Source organism: Peromyscus californicus, unplaced genomic scaffold (genome assembly GCF_007827085.1).
Source record: "Peromyscus californicus insignis strain IS unplaced genomic scaffold, ASM782708v3 Scaffold_16__1_contigs__length_79575227, whole genome shotgun sequence".
NCBI lineage: Eukaryota > Metazoa > Chordata > Mammalia > Rodentia > Cricetidae > Peromyscus > Peromyscus californicus.
In genome coordinates, this window is record NW_026294458.1 from 42,687,826 (window position 1) to 42,706,665 (window position 18,840).

The window sequence follows — 18,840 nt, forward strand, 5'->3', positions numbered from 1 at the left end:
CTTTACATTTGAATGGGAGCATCTCTATTAGTTCTATTGCTTTCTTGGGGTCTTTCTCTACTTCTTTAGATGGACCACTTCCCCATTCAGCTTATAGGAATATGCTATCACTTCTAGTGGCTGTGCATGCAAGGAAGTGCTAAGAGAGTGTATGGAGAACAAAGGTTTGGTACCAATGCCCTCCTTTCCTCCCTCTGGCTTCTGAGCACTTTCCTGGCTCTATTTTGTCAGTTGATGCAGAACTTCTTTGTTTAAAGTGGGTCAATGCCAACAATTTTCCTCGTGTATCCTTTGAAAAACATGCCCCCCCCACCCCTTTCTAGCTCATCCACTCAGAGCCATGCAATTTCCATTTGCTCATATTCATCCAAACCTCCAGAGGTCTTTCTCATTTATTGTCAATATTAATTCACATATATTCTCATGTATTCATGGCCACTGTCATTTTATTGTAATTTTGGGAGGAAAGTGAAGATTTTAGCATGCCTTTATTAATGGATACCCACGTTCTGTAATGCTGATGATATGTACTAAGAAGTAATGGTAACACTGGTTTTAATTTGTTTGCCATCAACCATTCTTTTATTAGTATCATGTTATTTACATGGAAGTCTTTAAAGTGCAACATTCATCCTCTTGCACGCTGTGCATTAATTCAAGATAGACTCTGTATTCCCAATATTTCTAAGACAATGACACGGTTTGTCTCTAAATTAACTGTGTGCTTGCCTCATACATTGTTTCACTTACTACCAATTTCTACAAGTTACCGTTAATAGACTATTAAGCAATTCAGAACGTTTTAATTTTATTTTAAATTGTTTAAGTTCTTACGTGTTGCTTTATCCACAATATAACTTTTGATATTCTTTTTAAGACTATGAAGAGAGTGCATCATGATATTTAAAATTTTTTAAAAGATTTATTTATTTTTTTATGTGTATGAGTGTTTTGCCTGCTTGTATGTCTGTCTGAGGATGCCAGAAGAGGGTACTGAATTCTTAGAACTGGAGTCGCAGACAGTTGTGAGCCACTGTGTGGGCACTGGGGATTGAACCTGGGTCTTCTGTAAGAACAACCTGCCCTTTAACTGTTGAGCTACCTCTCTAACCCCAATTATCATGATATGTTTATTTAACCTACATCAAAGTTTACACGCACATGACCTATATATTGAAAAGTTGCATTGCTTCCTGAAAAATTTAAAATCTAGACATATTTTAGTATACTATAAAACTTTATTTTTAAAAATTTTTAAATTCATTTTATATACCAACCATAGATCCCCCCACCCACCACCTCTCATCCTCTATTCCAAAAGGGTAAGTTCTCCCATGGTGGGGGGACAGCTAAGCCTGGTGCATTCAGTTGAGGTAATGGAATCCGGAAAGCCAGCTCATGTACCAGGGATAGATCCTGATTACACTGCCAGGGGCCCCTTAAACAGACCCAGCTATACAACTGTCTCCTGTATGCAAGGGTCAATTCCAGTCCCATGCAGACTCCACAGCTGTTGGTCTAAAGTTCCTGAGTTCCTAAGACCTTAATTTAGTTGTCTCTGCAGATTTTTCCATTATGATCTTGACTCCCCTTGCTCATATAATTCTTAGTCCCTCTCTTTGACTGGACTCCCAGAGCTTAGAAAACATCATCCTGGGTGAGGTAACCCGGACTCAGAAAGGCAAACATGGTATATACTCACTCATAAGTGGACATTAGATATAAAGCAAAGGGTAATCAGACTACTACCTACAGCTCCAGAGAAGCTAGGAAACAAGGAGGACCCTAAGAGGGATGTACGGATCACCTTGGGAAGGGGAAACAGAGGAGATCCCTATGAGTAAATTGGGGATGAAGGGGATAACAGAGGGGAGGGGATGGGGGATGACAACATGAGGGAACTGGATGGTTGAGCTAGGGGAGGGATGAAGTTGGAGAGCAATGAATGAGATATCTTGATAGAGGGAGACATTATCAGGTAAGGGAGAAACCTGGTACCAGGGAAATTCCCACAAGGACGACCACAGATTAGACTACTAGAAATAGTGGAGAGGGTCCCTGAACTAGCCTACCCTGGTAATCAGATTGGTGACTACCCTAACTGTCATCATAGAGCCTTCATCCAGTAAGTGATGGAAGCAGATGCAGAGATCCACAATCAAGCACCAGGCCGAGTTTTGGGAGTCAAGTAAAATACATTTTTATATTTTTAAAATTTTTTTATTTTCTGTGTATGAATGTTTGCCTAAATATATGTATACCATGCTTGTACCTGATGGCCAAGGAGGCCAGAAGAGTGCATCAGATCCCCAGGAACTGGAGTTACTGATGGTTTTGAAATTCTGATGTGGGTACAAGGAACTGAACCCAGGTCCTCTGCAAGAGCAGCTCATGCTTTGAACTGTTGAACTGTCCTTCCAGTCCCTATTCTAGACCTTTGGAGGCATTATTGAACTTCTCATTTTCTTCTGAAGTGCATTAGTATTTCCTTGTCCACATGAGTGAATTAAAACAGAAACATCTGTCCACTTGAGTGAATTAAAACAGAAACATCTGTGTACATGGTGGAGGCAAAGGAAAGAAGATGAATGGGGCAAAAACATCCCACACACTCAGGATATAAGCAGATACGAGACAAAACTAGGCACTAATGTCTGAGATTTTTCAATACACTTAAGTCATAGAACATGGAGAAAAATGTATGTTATGGACCACACATTGTTACATTGGCTATATAGCTTATTTTTAATTTATAACTAAATCACCATGGCAAGTCACTTTATTTAGTATTCTGTATTTATAAATATAAAATAGTAGGGCTACATAATGAATGACAGCCACCCATAGTTACATCATAAGAGGCTCCCTCTATTGGTGGAAGTATTAAGGCAACTCTATGTAGTTAAAAGGGAGGTTTATTTTGTGGGGTAACTTACAAGTAAAGGGATATGTTACAGGGTCTGGGAAAGGTATAGTGCAGTCCAGTGGTGTTCTCTGGAGAACTCTGCTCGGTCTACCTCCAGCGTCCAGGATCCAGGAACCATGAGAGCTGGCACATCCAGATCTCAGGTCTTAAGGGATCCTGTCTCAGCCCTGCCTTGTAGCCGTGACAGTTACTTGAAGCATCAATGGGGTAGTACTTCCAGGTCAAAGCTGGAACAGCTACCCACTACTTTCTCTCTCTCTCTCTCTCTCTCTCTCTCTCTCTCTCTCTCTCTCTCTCTCTCTCTCTCACACACACACACACACACACACACACACACACACACCCCTGGGATAGGAGAAGGGCTACTTTAACTTTAGTTGGGTTTCCATCCACATGCCCAGAGCACAGCCATGAGACTTTAAGAAGGTACTGGGATCCAGGAGATGGAGGGAAAGTCCCCAGACAGTGAGAAGTGGCCAGAGAGACTCGAGCTCCTAGAAAAGTGAAGACTCAAAAACATCATGTAATCAGGGTCTGATCATCTTTAAGCCACAAGTATAAGTTGTAAAATTTTTTTTTTACATGAAATGAAACATGTTTAATTGATCAAACATAAACGAAGTATTCACAAAAACAGAGCTTAGTCCTATCTCAACTTGATATGCCATGCTTTGTTGGCACCCATGGGAGGGCTGCCCCTTTCTCAACAGAGGTGGAGGAGGGGTGGATTCAGTGCGGGGTTGGGGAGGAGAAGGGAGAGAAAGCTGTGGTCATTGTCATTGTGCAAAATAAATGAAAAAAATTAATTAACTAAAAATTATAAAATAAGAAGTTATATCTACTTGGAATGTGCAAATAGTGATAAAAAGTTTCCATACTTATATATCGTCAAGAACATATGACTTTTTTGATCAATGTTTCTCAGTGAAAAATCATATCCATTTAGATAAAAAATTATAGGGAATAGACAAAGGTCATATATTCTCCAATTAATTTATATATCATCATAATTTAATATAAAACATGAAGAGCATGGCGTAAGAACCTTGTAGCAAGTCTACCTTATGTATGCAAAGATGTCAATAGAGTATGAACTCATTTTATAAATAATGTTTGAGAAACAAGGGCTAGAAAATCCACTTTTCATAAAGTACATGAAGTTAGAGGTCCTAGAAGATGGATTAAGGTAGCTAGGCAAAATGGAAGACAACTGTGCCCAGCATATCACTATTGTCAGATGTAAAGAGGTAAAATAAGAACTCTAATTTGCAAAAATAGCAGATCTTTATGAAAGTTCATGCAATCAAATAGGGAACAGGAAATCATTGTGATTATAATTTTGGTTTCCAATACTAAAGTTGTATGAAGATGATAATTTGTTTTCCTGATAATAGCCTTAAACTTTTTCTTTTCTCTTTGTTAAAGCTAGTATTTTCAGAAGTATAAAGAGCAAAAATATCAGCTGTGAGTATCACACCCAGATCTGAAGTGTGGCTAGAATGCCGCCTTGAAAACTATTTTTACATCTGTGCATGTGGGTATGAAATAATACAGAGCCCTTGCCTATTTTACTTTTAAATCAGAAATAAATGCTGAACACTAGGGGAAGCCTTCTAAAACTGGTCATATTGAATATGAGTTGTACTTCATTTCCTCTATTAACAGAAAATAACCTTAGATTTCATCAGTTGTGTGTCAGTGTATTTCCCTTGAGTAAAATTCATATTGACATCATTTTTCATTCTTCTTCTACACCACTATGCTTTCTTTGCTACATTTCTTAAGACAATATTTTGGTAATATCCCATGTTCTTTAAAAACAGTGTATTAATAAATGTATTAAGATATGATATTTCCTGTGAGGAGATGAGTTTGGAGTATGGAAATGGATTAGCTCCATAAGGAAATTTACCACTGTTGAAGCTTCCTGAAACAAATACATATAAAATGGATTTAAATGGTATTACTGTATAGTGATGAACAATGCCTCCCTCAGACATCACAAGTTATCAATAAAAATTCTAGTGACAGGAATGGGTTACTTTTTTTATTGTTGGTCAGTGGGATCCCCTAGACCATTCCATCAATACCACAGGCTATTGGCATTGCTTTATTTTAACACATAGATGTTAGTGGTAAGACCCTATTGCTGGAGATGCAACATACCTGAATCAGAGGACATGGGGAAATCAAGCTTGCACTGATCTGAAAGCTTCATCCATAGTGGCTAACTTTTCTAATGGCAGAAGATTTTATTAATGCTGGTCTTTTCCACCCATGAGCCCTGGCAGCTACAATAATGAGTAGAGTGGAAAGATTTGCCTACTGGTACAATGTGGCAGAATATTATGGCAGTAACCAATCATTTTCCAATTATTCTTTTTTTTTAATCATAAGAATTTATTAGACATTTTTAAAATGTGTAGGAGCATGCCACCTCTGTGGGCACCTGCAGGGGCTAAGAGTGAGTGTGATCACCTGGAAATGAAGCTACAGGTAGCTGTGAGCCACCTGACATGGATGCTGGCAGTCACGCTTGAATCTCTGGAAGAGCAGCAAGCACTCTCAATCACCGAGCCATCTCTATATCCCAAATCTAAGATAGTTTTAAGGCCTTTGCTTCACACGATCATTTTTCTCCCCATTCACATTTATATTTGGTCCTTTTATCCTCCTGATAGCCAGAAGGTCCTGAAGTTAATTATTTTCCAACTCCTGAATGGATGGTTTGATAGAGATAGCTTGGCTGTTGAGAGCATTTGTTGCTCTTGCAGAGGACCAAAGTCCAGTTCCCAGCACCTGTGTTGGGTGTCTCACAACTGCCTGTAACTCCAGCTTCAGGGGAGCTGACCTCTCCATGGACATGTGCACACACACATCGTTAAATAAATAATTAAAAAAATAAATATTTCTCAATAGCACACTGCCAAAAAGTTGCCAAAACTATAAACCAACAGTTCTCAACCTGTGGGTCACAAACCCCTTGGGGTCGAATGACCCTTTCACTGAGTCACCTAAGACTATCAGAAAACACTGATACTTATATTACAATTCATAACAATAGCAAAATTACAGTTATGAAGTATCAACAAGAATAGTTTTATGGTTGGGGATCACCACAGCATGAAGAACTATATTAAAGGGTTGCAGCACTAGAAAGGTTGAAAACTACTGCCATAAATGTATGCTCCACAAGATGAAACCCATACTTGATGGCATTAACTGGGCCAAAAAACTGACCAGTTAGGTCACAGGCCCTAGGGGAGAACCTACCACTATCATTTTGCTAGAAGGACAGAGTAATAAATTGCCTTCTAAGTTTTTACCTTTATACCTATAGATTAGTACCTCTCTCAACCCTCATCAGAGAATCTTCTTTTTCTAGTGGATGGCAATGAATATTGAAACCCACAACCCATCAATGTACAGAAAATAGAGATTTTGGAGTTATAAGCTTGAAGTTGAACACCTATAAAAACAGTCCTTCACACTAGGGCTCAGGGATCACCAAGAAAGAAGGGAGAGAAAGATTGTAAGAGCCAGAGGGGTAGAAATCTCCAACACAAACAACATTTGCAGGACAGGACAGCCCAGTTGCACCCATGAAGTCACGGAGGGTGTGAGTGAATGTATAAGACAGGTCCATTCAGCCTAAATCCCATCATGAATGATGGCAGGATTCATGTAATCTCACTCCCATTTGAGAGACCATTAGTAATTGAGGGCTACTGGCAAGGGGTATAAGCTTCTTCAGGGATACAGGCCCTGAGAGACTATACATTTTCTTGAATCCATGTATATGCATAAAACTCCAAATGGACTTAGTGGGTATTAAAAATAAAGAGATAGAAAGTACATGAAGTTACGGGGCAGGGGGAGTGGTAGTGCAGGTAAGAGAGGAATTGGAGGGGAGGAAATAGGGGTGGATTTGATCCAAACACATTATATGCATGTGTGAATATTAAAAACAAATTAAAAAGCATTGCATCTAAAACAGAATTGTACACTGTAATAAGGCAAGGAGTAAATAGTTATTCAAGAACTTAACTGTTTAAAGTAGACTTTTATTTGGTTGTTTGTGCATTTTTTTCCTAGGAGCTTTGCAAAATTCTTTTTAAGGATCATTATGAGAGAGAGGGAAAAAATAGGCAGTGGTGGATCAACAGTAAAATCAAGACAAGGATGACACATAGTGAAGCAATTGCAAAGATTTCATTAAAGCATGCCAGTCATAAAGTAGACATAGCAGATTTTCTAATCTGTTTGCTACCTGAATATAACCTGACCAACGTGAGCCATGTTTTACAGTCAAAACTGGATCAGGGAAGAAAGGAGGCTATTAGATATTAAACAAACAAGCTAGCTACAGCTTTTAAAGATCAGAAAACAGTATCTCTAAAGGCATAATATTATTTCTCTGTCAGTGGGCAATTGCTTAGGGAAAATGTTCAGAAACTACAAAACTAATATTTACTATCATACATACCTCTAGTGCTAGCCCCTAAGATTACCTTCTAAAATAGTTTTATTTTCTATCCCTACCTCTATCAAGACTAAATTGCACTGTGGCTTTTCTTAGAATTCCTCTGTTTAATATATTACATTTCTTTGTCAAGAGGGGTATCTTTTCCTACTGTGAAGGACATGTCTTTAACACATGCAAAATCATATGCCTCATTCCATCAAATTCCTAACAAGACTATTGATAAATCCTTTAAGGAACTCAAATTTGATTAAAATGGATGTTCATTCCATTCACACCAGCTTCTCCACCAATATTTTATCCTCTCCCCTTTCCTGGCTAATTCCTTCTTTATTAATTAGAAAAAAGACCAGGCCCATTTAGTTACAAACTGAAGGGAGCACCTCCTTACAATGCAGACTTCCCTTACTGTCAAACTCTAGGATGCACCAAAAAACTAGTAGAATTATTTTGGCTATAAGAAGTTTAATTTTTTTTTATATTATGAAAATAGTAATTTTAAGTATATATGTGGTTGTTTAATTAAGACATTTATCATTTGATTAACATAGCACTCCCATTTCCTGCCTGGGCCAGTTCCTATGAAATCATTTCTGAGCACATTGCCTGTCCTTTGTGATTGGGAACCCCGCTTCACTCTAACAGGCTCATTTGGAACACTAGATCTGAAAGCAGCAAAGCTTCAGTTTGTTTCACAAAACTTGCTTAGTAACATTTAAGCAATAACTCTATTAATTTCACATCCCTCTTAAGGGGACTGGATTCACTTTCTTGAACAAGCTAAGACATCCACTACCCTCACCACTGAGTCTTTCTGTCTTTAAATTGCCTTATGCTTAGTCTCTCCAGCAGCCTTAGACTTCTCACTTAGCCTTTCTTTCCCAGGGGATGTTCTTGGATTTCTCACCACAGTATAAAATTTATATTAAGAGGCAATAGCTAATGGGGGCATTTCTGGATCCTTTCATTTTAGTGTAATGAAATGGTTCAGGCATTGGGTATGTGAAATCGTGACAAAGCCACAGAGGAGCAATAGCCTGCTGTACGTATGGATTGTTGTAGCAAATACAATGACATTTCTCATATAATCTATGGCCATGTCAAAATGAAAACTGAACTTATTTCCAAAGAATCATGCTTATTAATGTTTAGGGGAAAGGCCAATACATTAACTTCACTACTAAGAATCTTGAAATAGTCATCACATATAATGAAATGGAGAAAAATATCACTAATGCCTTTGTTTGACATTTGTGATGAGTGAACAATGAAAAAATGCTCTCATGGTGATTGATGCAACTTCATAAAAATGTCAGTCCATTCACACCATTCTGTTGCTTTATCTCAACCTAGAGTGGACTAAAGTGCCCCTACTGTTATATCTCAGGCCAGAAAGCCCAACACTGTACTTATATATCCATGCCCACGTTAAGAATGAGTGCTGCAAGTACCATTTACACATCTCTGTGAGATACAGACCAGGTAATGCTTGGGAATATTTAATATTTCTGTATGTGAAGTAGTCATTTGGTCATTTTATCAACTTGGTCCTGTAGAAAAGCCATGTACCCTAACAATTAGCATGTAGTATAAAATTTTAGAGGAGAAAAATACCCCAATATGATAATTGTTGAGAGATAGGAGAAAGTGACTAAGTCCAGAAAAACACAATTATGAGGAAAGCTACCAGTTTTACATAAATGTGACTGACACTAGTCAGAGTTACAGATAAGCACTGAGCTCGACATCCTAGACAAAAAAAATCAGGCTCCTTATACACATAATCTCTATTGTGTCTTTAGCAATGTTGTAGGCATCATGGCAGATAAAATATACCCTTTATTTATAGGTCAAGACATCTGTGACCCTTATTTTGCTACAGGATAACCTACGTTCAAAAATAAATAAATATATACTATATATTGGGGGTCCATATTGCAGATTTGGGAGAGAAGAAGCAATTGAGGAGGGTCACAAAAGAAAGTTAATGCCAAGAAAATAGATGGAGGTATGCAGCACACGAAGTTTAAGGTTTGATTACCAGGGTCATCACAAGTCTTGAGAATCTGTTACAGAGGCATTTGGTTGCTCTAAGAGTTTAAAAGAGCAACTTGGGTGTTGGAGGGGCTTAGCATAAAGCTGCTTAAAGACAGCAAGAACCAAGGGTAAGTATAGTGGTTTTGTTCATCAGACCCCTTCCTTACATTAGCTGAAGAGATTCTATATACCATAAGTATAAACCATTTAAAAAACTGTATTTTATCAAAATTAGATTAAAACCTTCTCTGCAGAAGATGCTAATAGAATAAAAAGAGGAACTTCTAACTGGAAAAGAAAAAAACACTCTAAAATTATTGACAAAGTATTTTTATGCTGAAAAAATTAAATGCAATCTAAAAATTACAATGAAAAAAGATAGGCAAAACTAAAATGTCTCATCAAAGGAGCAATATGGAGAGCAAAATAGGTGTATGAGAGATGCACAGATTTACTAGGAAAATGCAGCTAAGACTCCCCTGGAAATTCACAGGAACAGCTAAATTTATTTGTTTAAGTGACAGAATTAAGAATCACAAATGGTATCAAGACCTGCCATGATCATAATCACTAGTGGACATGAAGAATGTTATACTCATGCAAAAAACTGTTTGGCAGTTTCTCATAAAGTTAAATACATATTTATCGTATGGTTCAATCATCCCACATCTAAGTATTTACCCAGGATAGATGTAAATGTATCTTCTCCTAGAAACTTATGCTTACATGTTGACAGGAATTTTATGACACCTAAGCTACAAACATCTTAGATGCCTTCCAGTTCTGCACGCAAAACAAACAGGAACAGCACTCTACAAAAGCATCCCATTAAGAGAATGAAGCTAGACCGAGAGGGCTACATGTAGTATATTTTATTACAAAGATTTTGAAACCGTTCTGCCCTAAAGAAGGGTTCTGATTAACTAATACAGGCAGAAAATAGAAACAGAGAAGTTAACTTTATAATACAACTGAAATAACTGTTGCAGACAGTGTCTATTAGTTGATGTTAAAACTACTTAAAAAAATTGAGAAATATTTTCACAGTCTAAATGATCTGTCCTTCAAATACACACTATCTTCAAAAAAGGAAAAAATTCACTTTTCAGTGCAGTAGTGTAGAAGTTTGCATCCTAAAGAATGAGGTGCCTGGGGGGCATCATCCCATTGTCATGCACTGCACTCAGAAGGTGTACCTACCCTGCAATGTTCCTGCCAACAGAGGGACACAGAGAGAAGTGCCATATAGTCCTGAGAACTACAGACACAAGTATGGAAGACATTCAGAAAACAAACCAATCAGTATTCATGGACAGTTGTCAAGGTCAAAGACAAAGAAGACTGAAGAATTCCCACAGATGAGCAGAGACTAAGAAGATGGGAGTGTTAATAGTATGTGGGAGCCTGGAACCAATAATAGAGCATAAGCAGGAGGCAGCTCTGTAAATGTTGATAATCGGAGTGAGACTCCACAGTAAGGACTACACACTGACTCTCCCATCTCTCTGCCTTCCTTCCGTCTTTCCCCTCTCTCTTTCTTACTTAGAAGATCTTCGTATACTGCCCAGCCTGGACTCAAAGGAGTGAAATTTCTGGTTCAGCTTCCAAAAGCTGGGACTATGAGCATGTGCTACCACACTTGGGTTGCTTCTTGGTTTTGATATTAATCTTAGAGTTATCAGAGGAACTGGCTGAAGGTTGTGTAAGAAGTCTATCTTTTCATAATATCTTTTCTAAGTCTGAAATTATATTGAGAGGAAAATGGAGGGAAAGTCCCAGCAATGGGCTCCAATAATGACAAAAGCAACAGCAATTACAACAGTATTAACCAGCATTAAAATAACATTCAACTCGAGGTTCAGTCCTGAGCCCTTTCCCAAATCCCACACAATAAACAAAGACTATGTTAAATTTCTATCATCAATTCCACAGATAATTTTGAAAATAGAAATTTCATATGAGAGGCTCCACAGTAATTTGATGATTTCAATAACTAAGGGTTTTGTAAGTGTTACCAACTCAACAAAAAGGCTGTTAGGAATTTCAGGAAGGCTTCTTAGTCATGACTCAAGTGTCCTCTCCTTCAGCTGGCTGGTTCTCTTCCTCCATTTCTTTTCAGAAAAGGGCAGGACATCTCTGAATAACAGCCAGCTAAGGTATATCAAGTTTCAGTGAGACTAGGCACCTTCTCTCCTATTAAGGCCAGAGGAGGCAATCTGATAGGAGGAACATATTCCAAAAGCAACAGAGTCAGAGACAGCCTCTACTCCCATTGTTAGGATTCCCACAAGAAGACCAAGGTACATAACTGTAACCTGTATGCAGAAGGACTGGGTCAGTTCCATACAGGCTCCCTAGTTGACAGGTCAGTCTCTGTGAGCCCTGTGAGCCCAGATCAGTTTATTATGTGGGTTTTCTTTTGGTGTCCTTCATTTCTTTGGCTTCTACAATCCTTCCTCCCCTTCTGCAGGCTTCCCCCAGCTCCACCTAATGTTAGGCTGTGGGTCTCAGCATCTATTTCAACCAGTTGCTGAGTGAAGTCCCTCTCTGATGACAATTAGGTTAGGTACCAATCTATGAATATAGTAGAGTATCATTAGGAATTATTGACTTTTTTTGTTTGGGTCTATCCTAGGTATCTGGGCTGTCCAGACTCTGGGTCCTGGCCCTCCAGGCATTGTCCGATATGGGCTGATAATGATAGGGTCTTCATCTTGACCAGTCATTGGTTGGTCATTCCTACAATTTCTGTGCCACCTTTACCCCAGCACATCTTGTAGACAGGACAAATTATAGGTCAAAGATTGTGTGGCTGGGTTGGTGTCCCTCCACTGAAAGTCTTGCCTGGTTATAGGAGATGGCCAGTTCATGCGCCATATCTCTCATTGCTAGAAGTCTTAGCTAGGGTCATCCTCATAGATTCCTGGGAGGTTCCATTGTACTAGGTTTCTAGCTCATCCCAGAGATGCCTCTGATTTCAACTGTCTTTCCTAGTGTTCTTTTTCTCTATCCTCCTTGCAACTGATCCTTCCTGTTTCCATGCCCATGTCCCCATCCAGACCCCTTCCCCTGTTCACTGGCAATGCCCATTCTATGTTCCCTTTGGAATGAGATTCATGCATTCCCCACCCCACCCCACCCCACCCTGCAGGCCTTGAGCTTGAGTTCTCTTTGTTACTTAGCTTCTCTGGGTCTGTGGGTTGTATGTGGCATGTTTCTCCTTTGCTTTACAGCTAATATCCACTTATGAGTGAGTATATACAGTGTTCAATGACTTCGTTCTCAAAGGAAATATTTTGTATGAATACAATTTTATGTGTAGTCTCTTTTCTCTCTTAGCTCCTGCGGTTTACAGTGTTACTTTCATACTCAACAACTTGTTATTAGGTTTCTTTCAGAAAGCTGTTAATACTTATGACCATCTACTCCATCATTAGCAGGATTAGGGATGCAGAGAACCGATGGAGGTGGGGAACAGCTGAGAGGTAGATCTATGGAAGTGATTTAAATGAATGATCTTAGGAAATTTAAACACTGAAAGGACAAGAATACATTTCCCTTAAATACAGAAAAACATTTATTCTCTTATAAAGAGAGAGTTGACTCTGGCAATAGGAAAATGTACTGGTTAATCTAACTTCCCAATTAGCCCCAGCAGTGCTTGAAGAGTCTGACAACAGGGCCACAGGCTAGGCCATCATGTAATTATTTGTTACAGTCACATTCACTATCTGGTTTAGCTATATGTATATGTTATAATTCCAAGAACAAACACTTGGTAGTAAATGTTCTACAAATCCCTTGAGTCCCCTGAAATCATACAGAAATAATTCAGCACTATTTCAGCAACAGCAGAGTAAGTGCTTAAGGATAGTAGGAGAAGAAAATCCAGGAAATTCACCCTATTTTCTCTTTTCTGCTGCCATTCCTGTGCTCCTTTCCCCTGGGTCATATCTTCTCCACACCCTCACTCTTCTTTCCTTTCTAGACAGCAAGGAATCAGGCTGTCATCATCTCTAGTTTCCTTAGACACCAGTGATACCAGCTGGGGTCTAAGGATCAGTTTGCTTTCAACATCTCAGAATTTATTGCAAATACTAACACCAGTCCTCTACCAACCATTTTGGTAGACACACTCATATCCTTTACCATCAAAGCAAATAAAGGCAGAAACTCCAGAGAAAGCATGCTCTAGAGACCACCGTCTTCTTATCACAGGTATCTGCCTGAGTACTTGGCCGAGATCACATTAATATTTTATCCCCTCTTTTTCAGGATTCAGAAAGAGGAAGAGAAACACAGGAGAAATAAGAGTGAATTGGAAATGCCTTTGTCATTCAAAATGAATGCTTGATTTAAGAAGAATGAAACCACAGGAGTTTCTGACCCAGGAGGATAGGATTTGACCTTTCCTAGTCAATGCTGAAAATCTACAACTTGGGAAAGTGCCTGGCATCCTGTAACTTAGAATTTAATTAATATTATTTGAGTGAGTAAATGCTTTAATGAATGTTAAACATTTTGAATTTTAGTTACCAGCAGCCTTGACTCTATTTTCAAAGTGGCCAGTCAGTTTGTAGTGTTAGAATGCCTCAAATGTTTTGCTGCCTAGCTCTTCCAACAACAGTTAGCTGATTGAAGTATATTTTTCTGATTGCTTTTGCCGAAGGATGCTTCTTGGCCCTTATTGCAGTTGGCTTCCCAGCTCATCTTATTCTAGGGATCTCTGTCTCTCACTCTGAGAGATCTACCCTTTCTGTTGCAGGCTGCTCTTCTGTTTTACCTTCTCTTCCAGTACATTTCTTTCTGCCTTTTTTATTGATTAAATGTATTTCTTGAGAATTTCATACACGTGTGCCTCTTCTTATTTATAAATTATTTAGTTTATGTGCATTGGTATTTTTCTTGCTTGTGTGTCTGTGTAAGAATGTTGGATCCTGGGATTACAAATAGTTGTGAGCTGCTGTGTGGGTGCTGGGAACTGAACCCAGCTCCTCTGGAAGAGCAGTCAGTGCTCTTAACTGCTGAGCCATCTCTCCAGCTCCAACGTGTGTGCCTTTTAATGTAGTTCTCTTCCAGTGAATATCACCTTCCCTACATCAGCTACTAACCACCACCACCTGTGTGTTCAACAACTTCTAATTGGCATCTGTGGTCCAAGCTTCTCACCAGCTTTCAAGGACTTCCTGGAAGTCTTTAGTTAAATTCAGTCATGTTCAAACCAGAAAGTGCTATTTTCTCTTTAAATCTGCTCTCCTTCCTGATTTCCCTGTCCATCCTCTTTCTTACAGGGACAATAAGATTAGAAGCCATTTGAATGCACCATCTGTCTTCCTCGTCTACTATATAACCAGGCAATAACTAAAATATCTCACTCAAATCTTGAAAAGAGATATTTAATTTATTCCTTAAAATATACATTGATTAATTGATTTTCTTATCATTTTTACCTTGTCTTACTTGTGGTGGCTCACAGAGGCTATCTAGTGAGACCTTACTCAGGGTCGGAGATTCTGACACAAAAACTCCCTGGGAGTAATTTATAATATTTCTGAACATACACAGGACTTGAGGACCTCTAAAAGATTCTGTTATAGCTTCAGTATTGAGCCATGGACTCTTTAAAGAATGTCTTAGGATGACATGGAATTATCTTTGGGAATTTGTTTGCTAGTGGAAATGACTTCTATTCCACTTTACTGAGTTTGTATTTAGGCAATATAGTTAGTGCTTGGAAATGTGCTTTTTACTTAGTTGAAAGATAGACAATGTTGTTTGTCTCACAGTGACTGCACTATATTTCTTCATCATTCATTCTTATCTTCTTATAGAAAGGTAGCATTTTGCCTCTTGGTGATGTACCTAATGTCATTGATAACTATCAGTTACATATTGTGAGTACCTATGCTACTAATGATTATAAGTCTGCCCTCCAACCGATGGCCTCCATTTGCTTCCTGGAGAAATAGTATGTGTTGAGCATATGGCTATATCTTTTTCCATTAGCTGTAGCTTATCAGGCTAATAAAGTTGTTATGTGTATCATATAAATAGGCTCAAACTTTTATCAGACATAATTCTTTTGTATAATACAGTTTTTAATCATTTAACTTTCAAGTTTAAATAAAAGCAGATATATGTGCACATATGAAGGAGCAGAAGTGATTCAAAGAACTGTACAATACATGTTTCTAAGAGAAAAGGCTCTATGACAAAAAACATACTCACATTAAGTAAAAACTTATGGAAGACTGTTCTAAAGGTTTTTTTTTTATCTATAATCTTATGTCACTTTTAATGGAGAGCCAATGTATTTGTTTCCCAGACCCCAGGAAAGTCTACAATCAGGCCCTTGTACTGCATCATTATCTTCATCAGTATCATCTTTTATGCAGTGGGGCTGTCTTTAGGGAACATTAATTGCTAGCTATCTCTTAGGTACTTAAGGGCAATCTTGGAACAATTACCATGTATTTATGGGAATGAGGTATTCATTTATTTATTGCTTTTCTTATAACAATCCCGTAGCACTTGACTTAAGCTGATAACAGTATAAACAGGCTCACTGAGTATTTCGGGAATTGCTTTTCTCTCATCCCCACTATGTACCCTGTAGCACCTCAATACTCCCCTATGGGGCTCACTCTTGGCAGTTAAAACTATAGTGCTGATTGTCATCAAGAGTGTACTGAAGCTATCTTTTCTCAGTCAATTTCTTGTAACAGATATGAGAATATCTTTTCCTCATTTTTTTCAGAAGACTCAAACTGTAATACTGGTATGTGAATCACACAAATTTGTCTAAATAGAGGTCACCTATCTGGTTTTCAGATAAGATTCTAACAGATATAATCTCTTTGTTGGTTATTTGGGTGTTTATGTGAAATAAACGTTCAACCTGACAGCATAAAATACCACTGATGAGCTTAGTAAACCTATTTATTTGACTTAAAATATAGAATTAATTTCTCTATTTTTGTAGAGCCATAGAGCCTTCCTTTTTATAGATCCTAATTTAAATATACATAATATATGATAATATATGGATGAAATCATAATACTGAATGAAAAGACATATGATTTGATCTATTAAAGGAAGAAAAAGATCTCTTACTTTCCAGTCTTTGAGTTTATTCCTGGTCACCTATTTCTAGATGTTCTATATGTAAACCCTTCCAAGAGAACTTTGGCATCAAACTTAGTATGTAATCATCTTCAAAATTAAATTTTGCCTGCCATATAAATAAAAATATAAAAACAAAGGAATAATTTGAAATGGTGAAGCCAATAACAGGAAGTCAGCAGATGATGCTAAATGCAATATACATGTATAAATTTAATTTGTATAGAAATCCTTTGCAGTCTTGAAAAAAAGGGAATGGAGGTGCTCCAATCAATGATATTTAGATTAATTTAGTCTTGTTTTACAGACATGAAAGAAAGTTCAGGATAGACATGTTAAATAATTTATCCCATGTGCTTCAAATCTTAACTAGCAAGAGCAGAATTCCAATAATGATTCATTAGTTAGGCCATTTATTGCTGTGAAAGAATGAGTTTGAAATTTAATGGCTTGAAACAACAATTTTACATGAATTTAATCAGGCAGTTGGATACTATGTACATTTAACAGGATAATTGTAGCAGGTTCATCCCCAGGGTCTCTTGGGATGAAGAACTAAGGACCCACACCATGGATTCTTCCTCAGATTTATAGTTTCAAGCATGTGTTTTCTCCTGCGAAGCAGGACTTAAATCCAACTAGAAAGCAGTTGGTTACATTCATAACATTTGCACCACTAGTGCACATGGACATATTTGTATCACTTTATCCATAGATCAGTGTGGTTCCTGAACTTCATCAGAGAGGTACCTTTATGTAGTGGATGGTGGTTCAAAGTGTTAGTGGAGGGGGTCATCTAGAATTCACTTCTCCATCTCACAAGGCTCAGAGCCCATGGCGGAAGCGGGCATGGAAAGAGGATAAGAGCCAGAGTTCAGGGAGGACCACGGTGAAACAGTGCTTCCTGTATCTAACAGGGGAGCCGAACTTACAAACTCACAGCAAATGTGTTTGTCTGCACAAGACTTGAACAAGATTAAGCCAATCAGTTTTCAAGTATGAAAGGGAAAGGAGCTCGCAAGCCTATACCCCTACCTGAGGAGCTATGGACAATTAGATTTTAAGGTGAGGAAAAGTCACTTTTCTTTATGGATGAGGCCCCTGGTACATTGCAATACACCAGTGGATGATCCCATACCCAGAAGTATATGGGCAGCACAAATTTAACCCAATGGAATATTGGAAAAAAAAATGAAAAGACACTAACTTGGAGTAGATCTTGGAGTAGTTACAGTGAGGAGTGGGAAGATAAATATAATCAAAACATATTGTATGAATTTCTTAAAGAATTAATAAAAATACAAAATTATTAAATAAAACCCCTTTCATTGTTTATTGGATACGCTAGATTGAGCTGATTTGGCTTCTTTGTCTCACAAATGACCATAGCTGCAGGTATCTGAGTAGGTTGGGACTTGGGTAGGATTATAATGTCTGAGATGATCCACTCACAAGCCTGTCATTCAGTGCCGCCTAACACTTTGGATGGGGCTGTTGACTAAAGTATCTTGATTCTCTGCTTTTAAAAATGTATTTATTTATCTAACTCATTTTGTGTGTGTGTGTGTATGTGTGTGTGTGTGTGTGTGTGTGTGTGTGTGTGTGTGTGTGTGTGTGCATTTGCATGAGTTTATATGCACCACTTATTTACAAGAGCCTGTGGTGGCATGAAGAGATCATCAAATCCACTGGAACTAGAACTACATATAATTGTGGCTTGGCAGTAGGTTCTGAAAACCCAGCCCAGGTCCTCTACAAGATTAGGTACTGTTCTTAACCACTTGGCAATCTCTCCAGACCCCACTCTTGTCTTTGATGGTTGTGAAGGAAATTTTAATTCCGTAAATAAAAGTAATATTTGCAAATATCTAAATAATTTCTATGAAAAATTTAGTGGCAGTCTGTGTTGGGTTTTATGTTTAATTCATTAGTGAATAAAAATGGAGAAATATTTTTACATTTCATGCCTTTATCATTGTTCAAATATATGCAGCCAATTTCTTTTTTTTTTTTTTTTTTTTGGTTTTTCGAGACAGGGTTTCTCTGTGTAGCTTTGCGCCTTTCCTGGAACTCACTTGGTAGTCCAGGCTGGCCTCGAACTCACAGAGATCCGCCTGGCTCTGCCTCCCGAGTGCTGGGATTAAAGGCGTGCGCCACCACCGCCCGGCCCAATTTCTTAAAGTATAGGAATAAATTTGGATTTTACAGTCATTTTCTTTCAAAAGAATGACCTTGATTCCATTATTTCTGTAACATCAGGATTGTTATTGC

At 38.1% G+C, this 18,840-nt stretch overlaps 1 protein-coding gene across 2 annotated transcripts in view; it reads right to left on the reverse strand.

Moving 5' to 3' along the window:
* Epha6 (EPH receptor A6) overlaps window positions 1–18,840 on the reverse strand; it is a 935,524-nt gene that overhangs the window by 233,156 nt on the left and 683,528 nt on the right. The window lies entirely within an intron of this gene.